We start from the raw sequence: 8,485 nt of genomic DNA, 5'->3' as shown, positions 1-8,485 counted from the left end.
CAATGTTTTATGTGTCTAGCAATGGTGGGAAGTATGGTCGAAGGCGGTCCACATTGAAAACTGGGTGTAGGCCAAGGAATGGGGGAATGTTGAACTCAAATGCATTATCTCCCACAACCTTGGTAATGGTGTAAGGACCATATCGGAGCGGTCTGAGTTTCTGATAGGCTCTAGTAAGGCGTTCCTTTTGCAAATGCAACTAGACTTTGTCGCCCACCTGAAACTTGTGTGGCACCCGATGTTGATCATGTTACTGCTTGTACTTGGAATTTGATTTCTACAAAATGTCGTGGACCTACTGGAAGATATGTTGAATGTGCTCAATGAAGTTGTTCGCCTTATTGGTTTCAGACTAGACATGAGCTGAATTTGTCGAAGTAGCAACAAATGACATGGCCACATCAATGGGACATAGTGGCTGGAATCCCAAGCCCACCTAAAAAGGGTTGTGGGCAGTTGAGTTATGGAGAGCTCGGTTATAGTTGTGCTAAACATAGGGGAGGCTCTCATCCCATGTGAGTGGATGCTTTGAGTTGTACATGCACAGAATGTGTACAATCATCCTGTTGACGACCTCTATTTGGCCATTAGTTTGGGAATGGAAAGCTATGGACTTAGTGAGCTTGGTGTCCAGCATCGACCAAAGACTGGACCAAAATGTACTAAGGAACTTGTTGTCCCGATATGAGATGATAGACTATGGGATCCCAAAGTGTACCCACACTCATTCAAAGAAGAGTTTAGTAGTGGCTTCCACTGTGATATTATTCTTGCAGGGCGCCATAATGGCCATCTTCAAGAATCTATCAACAACCACAAAATCAAAGCCATTTCCATGCTTAGTAGAAGGAAGGCCCGACATGTAATCCATGGAGATGGATTCCCAAGGCCGGCTAGGGGTAGGTAGTGGAGTATAAAGGCCTTGCTTCTTGATGGTCGGTTTGGAAATGGCGCAGGTAGTGCAGGATTTGATGTACTTCCCTACATCCTGTTGAAGATTTGGCCAATAGAAATATTTCTACAACACTACCACTATTTTCTCGACCCCGAAATTCCCAGCGTCTCGACTGTAGTGTGCTTCCCAAATCATCTTGGCACGCTCGCTTGAAGGAACACAAAGGTGTCCTAGGTGGCATAATAGGGCATTGTGGAGGTGAAAATATGGAACTTGTTGACCCTTCAAGAGCATCTGGTATGTGTGGCCGAATTATAGGTCGCTTTTTTAGGGAAGTGGTCAATCAGAAGTTTCGTGACCACAAGAGTTGAGCACGGTGGTTAACGCCATGATCGGTGGTCGGCTGAGGAAATCTGCAACATTATTGGTGCTGCCCTTCTTATACTTGATATTCAAATGGAACAATTATAGGTATGTGGACCACTTTTGATGGTGATCATTCTGCAACTTCCCTTGCATTTGTATGAAATGCAGGGGCATATGGTCTGTGTGGATGACTGTTTCCTTCCCAAAAATGTAGTGCTTCCATTGTCGACAAGCCTTCACAATGGAATACATCTCTTTGTCATAAGTGGGATACTTTCAGACTGTGTTTGAAAGTGTCTCACTATGCTATGCCACTAGATGCCCCTGTTGAGTAAGGAATGCCCTAATAGCTTAGTCAGAGGCATCTATCTCGATCTCAAATGGTTGTTGCAAGTCTGGTAATATGAGCACTGGTGTAGAGAATAGATGATGTTTCAACTCTATGAATGCCTTTTATTGAGATTTAGACCAAAATAATTATGCTTTCGCTCCTCCCTTGGTGACTTGACTAAAGGGCCAAGTGATATGAGAGAATCCCAACACGAACCTGCGGTAGAAATTGGCAACACCCAGAAAGTTGCGCAGCTCTGTCAGATTAATTGGAGCTGGCCAATCCTAAATGACTTGGATCTTGGCTGGATCCGCATGCACCCCCTGTTCATCAATAATTTATCCTAGATACTAAACCTCGGTCATGCCAAAAGTGTATTTCTCTAAATTGGCACATAGCTTGTGTTGCCGCAGTGTTTGGAGAACCTGTCGGATGTGGTGGAGGTGCTCTTCCCAACTCTGGCTAAAGATCAAGATGTCATCCAAGTATACCACTAAAAATGAGTTGGTGAATGGCTGCAAGATGTCATCCATTAGCCTCATGAAGGTTGCAGGATCATTCGTCAACCCGAAAGGCATAACCAACCATTCGGAAAGGCCCTCCTTAGCTTTGAAGGAAGTATTCCACACATCGGAGGGTTCGATTAGTACATGGTGATATCCTAATTTCAAGTCGATCTTGCTGAAATATTTTTCCCCCTTCAATTGGTCCAGAAGGTCATTAATTTGTGGGATCGGGTACCTATTCTAGATAATGAACTTGTTTAGCGCCCGATAGTCAATACAAAGTCTCCAAGTCCCATCCTTCTTCTGTACCAACACGATCGAGCTCCCACAGGGCAATGAACTCGGCTGGATGTGACCTTTTTGCAGCAGCTCCTGAATCTGCCTCTTAATTTCGTTGTTCTCCATAATGAAGCACCGATAGATTGGTCCATTAGGCAGTGGCGCACCCTGGGTCAGATCGATGGAGTGCTTGGTCTGACAGTGCAGAGGCACCCCTGTTGGGGAGGTGAAGATGTCCTCATACTCCTCCACGACCTTGTCCATCTGTTGTTGTCATGTGAAGGGGCCCATCTAGAGGTCATGGCCACCTTCTTCTTCTTTCCTTTAGGGTGTATCATCAGGAAAACAAATTTCTCAGTTTTGGGAAATGAGCTTACTGAATTGTTTTGCAGTAACCAAAGAGATGGCGGTAGGCGATGCTACCTCCGGTATCATGTACAACTTATTTCCCAAAGTAACAATAACAGCACGAGGCCTTGACTCATACACAGCATGTCGCTTCCATAAGTATGGTTGGCCTAATAATACATCAAAAACATCAAGGGGAGCAGCGTCACATAATACCTCATCTGTGAAGGGCTTGATGCTATCTGGAAGGCGGCATTGCTGGATCATGCAAAGATCCCTTCCTTGGTGAAGCCAATTGATGGTGTACAGTTGTGGATGTGTTGTGGTTGATAAGCCCAGCCACTTCGCGACCTCTGCCGAAATGAGATTCTTTTGGATCCCACTGTCGACAATGAACTGTAGTAGGGAACTCTTTACCCACATCTAGGAGTGGAAGAGGCGCTTGGCCTCCTTTGGATCTTCGAGCTCCTCCCTCTGGATCTTCGTGGTGGCAACAGTGGCATTGGGCTCCACATTGATAATTTGCTTCGCTTTGTCATTCCCCTTGTTGGGTTCTGACTCAGATTCGGAACATGCATCTGATTCCGAAGCCTTTAGCTCAGCCACTAGTGACTGCTTGGCTCGACACTCACTTATGTTGTGAGTGGAGCTCTTACGGAACTCACACCACTTTCTCGTGTCCTTGTCTAGCTTTGCGGTGTTTTTCTTTGCTAGTGGCTTTGGCGGGTTGTCCTGGGCCACCCCGCCTTGGATTTGTCCTTTGTTTTGCAGTTTGGGGGCACCTTTCCTTTGCTTCGAATTCGCAGATCCAAAGTCCCGCTTCTTATGTTTAAACTTTTTGCTTGATATTGACGGCATATTGGTATGCCTTGCCGAGCGAGGAGATGTACAAGAACTCCATCTTGTCCTGGATGTACATGTGTAGGTAGTCACATTTGTTGAGAACCAAATGCTTCTCAGAATCCTTGATACCCAACTTTGTGTGAAGGGTATGAAAAACATTAGTGAACTTTGGAACATCTTGGTCCCTTCCCTGTCGCAACGTTTTCCACTTTATGTATTTATCCTCATAGCTACCGACAGGGTAGTACTTCTCCTTGATGTCATCTTGGAACAAGTTCCAAGTGGGTGCAGCTAAAAACAGTGAATTCATACTTTCATCGTTTTGCTCACAATAGGTTTCCCACCAGTCCTTGACGTGGGGGGCTACTTTGAGAAGTGCAAAAGTGATCTTTTCCCAGCTGGAAAAATCATGAATGAAAAAACATCCTTATAGAAGATTTAACCATTTATCTACAATGTCTGCATCTATCTGACCCTCAAATATGGGAATGTCAAAGTTAACTTGTACCTTAAAGGGTGTGGCGATTCCAGAGTAGCTTCCAGAAGTAGATGCATCACCCTTGGGTAGCCATTGAAGGATCTAGGAAAAGTTTTCCATCATCGCATTCCTTTGTTTCTTCGAGAAATATTTTGATAGGATCCCCTTCCCCCTCGTCTTTCTTTTCATCTGCCATGGGAGTCCGTCAAGATTTGCGAGGTTGGTCTTGCGAAGGTTCGACCAGTTCAAGCCCTAACTCCTTATATCCTGACCTCGTTGGGGACATGCAAAGAAAAAAGAGAAAGAGCAGACTGCTCTTATACCACTGATCTGGATTTAAACATGAATGCAACAAATTACAGATATAACCATAAATACAAAGATGCATTAGAAATAACACTTCATTTCATTAATATCAAATATTGAGATATGCTTACAAACAGAATGGAAATAAGACTAGCTCGGGTGATGGTAGATTATCTCTGAGAAGAGATGTGGTGGCTACATGCCTTTGAACTGTGTTACAATAAGGCTCCAAGGCATATTTATTATTGAGAAACAATGGAAAACCATAAACATCCAAAAACCTAACCCTAGGAGATGAAGCACCAAACCATGGGCCCCGTTTGGGTAAATTGGTACATCAACTTCCCGGGGTTGTAACTTTGGCATATGATCTTCGTTTGATGCGCACAATACCTCATTAGAAAGATCTATCTGGGGAATCCAACTTTTTAGTGATCAATGGCCTCAAAATGGCTATGGAAGTTTAGGACCCAAAAAACTGCTAAAAATAGTAAATTGTGCTACAAATAAGGAAAATGAAAACTAAAAGAAATAATGGTGGGGGTCCAGGTGGAATAGGAAGGTGGCCTCCAATATCCACCTTGATCACCGAGAGATCCAAACTGCTAGTCATTTTCCTAATGCGACAAAATGATGTGTAACAAATTGCCCCCTAAAGCGTAAAGTCATAAGAAATATTTTGATGACTGAAGTGCTTTATCATGCGAAGGTTTGGGTTAGAGACTATAGTTGGAGAGCTAAAAAAATCAGATAAATGTTACAATGGAATATATAATATCATCACTGAGGTAGGAATTCCCATACTCAGAATGTAAATGTCTCAAATCACTGTATGAAAATACATCTGAAGATCCATGTCAAAAGATGACATAGTATGGACACCAGGGAAAATTTTAAGAACCCCCCCTAAATTTATAAATATAATAAATGGGCGAATCTCCATGGTATATAGGAAAAATGGAAGGCGATTTTATCAATAATATAATATGTATATATAATTTTTTGGCGAATCTCTCACCAGGCATGGCGAATATTTTACTCAATTATAAAATCTTGTAAGATCTTGGCGAGTCTTTCACTAAATAATAAAACTTTGTAAAGTCCTAGTGAATCTTAGCATAGGCTACATGCTGGTTTAATTCCCCCATTTAAATAGGCTACATTCCAGGTGAATACCATGGGTCAATACCATGTGCCATTTTGGTGAATACCATGGGTCAATACCATGTGCTATTTTTATTTTTATTAATTCTAATATTAGGGTTAATAATGGTTTTTTGCATGGTATTAATAACAATATAGTCCATGGTATTTGTCCCATAGTATTTTGGCCATAGGTTTCACCTAAATATAACCCATTTTTGAGTGTTCGTAAATATAAGGTGACTTATGGAGTAAATATAAAAAAATGTTTTATTTGTTTACCATACCTCTCGTTTATTTATATTTTTATTAATTTACCATACCTCTTTTACAAATATGGTATTTGGCCCATAGGATTCACTTAAATAAAACCTCTTTCTTGAGCCTTCATAAATAGAATGAGGGTTATGGACTAAATATAAAAAGAGGTTTTATTTATTTACGATACGTCTAGTTTATTTATATTTTTATTTATTTACCATACCTTTTGAGTAAGTATAAAAAGACGTTTTATTTATTTACCATACCTCCACTTTACTTATATTTTTATTTGTTTACACCCTTACATGTATATAAGGTGACTTATGGAGTAAATATAAAAAATGTTTTATTTATTTACCATACCTCTCATTTATTTATATTTTTATTAATTTACCATACCTCTTTTATAAATATGGTATTTGGCCCATAGGATTCACTTAAATAAAACCTATTCTTGAAAATGGGCGAATGGATTCACTTAAATAAAACCTATTCTTGAAAATGGGCGAATGGAAGGTTGTAAGTCCTAATTTCAAGGGCTAAATTTACCTTTTTTACCCTCTCCCTTAAAATAAGGTGGGCTATGTGAGGTGATTTGTAAAAATGTACTATGATACAAAATATTCGCCCACTAAAAATTTAAAACACCTTAATTTCGCCAAAGGGCGAACATTCGCCCCTAAAATTATCCTTGATGGACACAGCCATTAATGGATCTCTGTTTACAATCATGAATATTTAATAACTAAATGTAGCCTAGATGGATGAAGCTAGATCCAAGGTCTTGATCTCCATCTCTCGATCCATATTACTAATCTAGCCATGCGAGTGAATGTATCAAAGTCGAACATGGTAGAGACCACTTGATTACTGGTCAATGATGTGAATCGTTAATAAGTGCGAGAAAAACTACCAATATTGACAATGGCTCTCAAGGTACTTTCGGTACAATCTATGAAGTGTGAATAGATGATTTTATGTCGAACACTCATAGAATCATTCGATCAAAGGTCAATGATGAGAACTTGTCGTCGAAGGTTAGAAACCTGCCATTAAGGCATGCAGGCCTCAAGGTATTGAAGGTTTCTAGATAAAATTCCTAGATAGTGAGCTGAAGTCGATAGGAAGCAATCCGTTGCAAGAGGGCCTACGACATGAAATGTATGTCAAGTTTTGAAGAACAAAAATTTAGAGTAATCCAAGATTGACTCAGGGATGGTATATGTAACTAAAGGCAAAGACTGGAAAATTAATTTTGGCTGAGGTTGAAATTCTCTTGAACATATTAGAGACACAACATGATGACTTGGTAGCATTTGACTCAAAAAAAATAAAACCCAACCCAACTGAAGAATTTCAATGAGGTATGGTTAGTTGAGTAATAAATGGATTTCCTAACCCAGACAGAAAAGTGATGGAGTGTCATGTTCAAGAGTGACATACTTCCTTTTACAAATGCAAAACAAATATTCTTTCTCACTTTTTCCCCAACCATTACTGGCAAGTACCTCTTTATTTTTTACAAGCTTGAGGAGGATAACATATGCTTGTCCTGTAAGCTCATCCTTCAGACGAGTCCTCCAAAGTATTTTTAACGAACCCTAAGAAGGAGTGGTTCAGTCTCGTCATGCTTAACGAGTCTTATACTATTTAATTTTTACGAGTCCAGTAAAGGGGTAACTCGATGTCGTTTTCATGTTTAAAGAGTTTGAAAATACATGAAAATAAAACTCATTCAGTTCTTTTACCGTAAAATTTTAATGAGCCCAGAGAAAGTAAAGCTCAGTGTTTTTCAGTTTTAGGGAGTCAAAAGAAAAACATAAGTAAACTCCACAATGTTCTTTTTCATAAATTTAGTCCCTCAAGCCCGAAAAAGGATAAAATAATGCAGGAGAGAACTCTATTGACCATGATTAGTCAATGTATACCTTTTTCATAAATAGTTTGGTTCAGTCCGTAAAAGGGGTAAACTTATATTGAATGGACAGTTGTTCATTTACTTTTACGAGTTTGAACAATCAAGTACTCGACAATCTTTTTGTTTTTAAGGAGTCTGAAAAGGGTGTAAAGAGAACTCCATGGTTTCGCTTTTTCACAAGTTTTAATGAGTTTGAAAAAGTGATAAACAATACTCAGTACCAAAATGATATGTTTCCGTAATTATACCGTAACCTGCACACTTAAACTCAAAATAATTATCTTTGTTCAACAATAAAAACGAAAAAATTTATAAAATCAGACTTAAAAAGTTTAATAGGTGTAAAACAATATTTAATTAGCCCTAAAAAATTATAAAAAGCCCAAAATGTAAAAAGTTTTCACCATTTGCATTTTTACCATTTTGAGAGAGATAAAAGCCATTTTTTACTAGAAACTGTTGAAACTGATTCAGGGAAAACCATTGGATGAAATCACGAGCAGCTTTCACCAAGTAAATGATCTATCCATGCTATTCATTTTCATGTCAATTTTTTAGCTCTTCACTGTGAATTTTGGAGTTTTGCGGAGGGTTTTGTAAAAACAAATTTGCCCTCATTGTGAGTAGGTACCCTTCATCAGGCCTATGCATACCTATATAATTTTTAACGTGATGTGCAAAATTTCAAGGAACAAAACTATGCACATTCACACTGTCCATTAAAGCTAGCTGTGTACAACACTGAGGGAAAAGTAAAACAAATGAAAAATGCTCCAAATTTTTGCTAAATCTCTCCATGCATGTTCCTAAT

Source organism: Pinus tabuliformis, chromosome 5_2 (assembly GCF_031772625.1).
Source record: "Pinus tabuliformis cultivar Carrire ecotype Pingquan chromosome 5_2, CPIR1, whole genome shotgun sequence".
NCBI classification, from domain to species: domain Eukaryota; kingdom Viridiplantae; phylum Streptophyta; class Pinopsida; order Pinales; family Pinaceae; genus Pinus; species Pinus tabuliformis.
The sequence above is the reverse complement of the archived record's forward strand: the minus strand, read 5'-3'. Positions refer to the sequence as shown.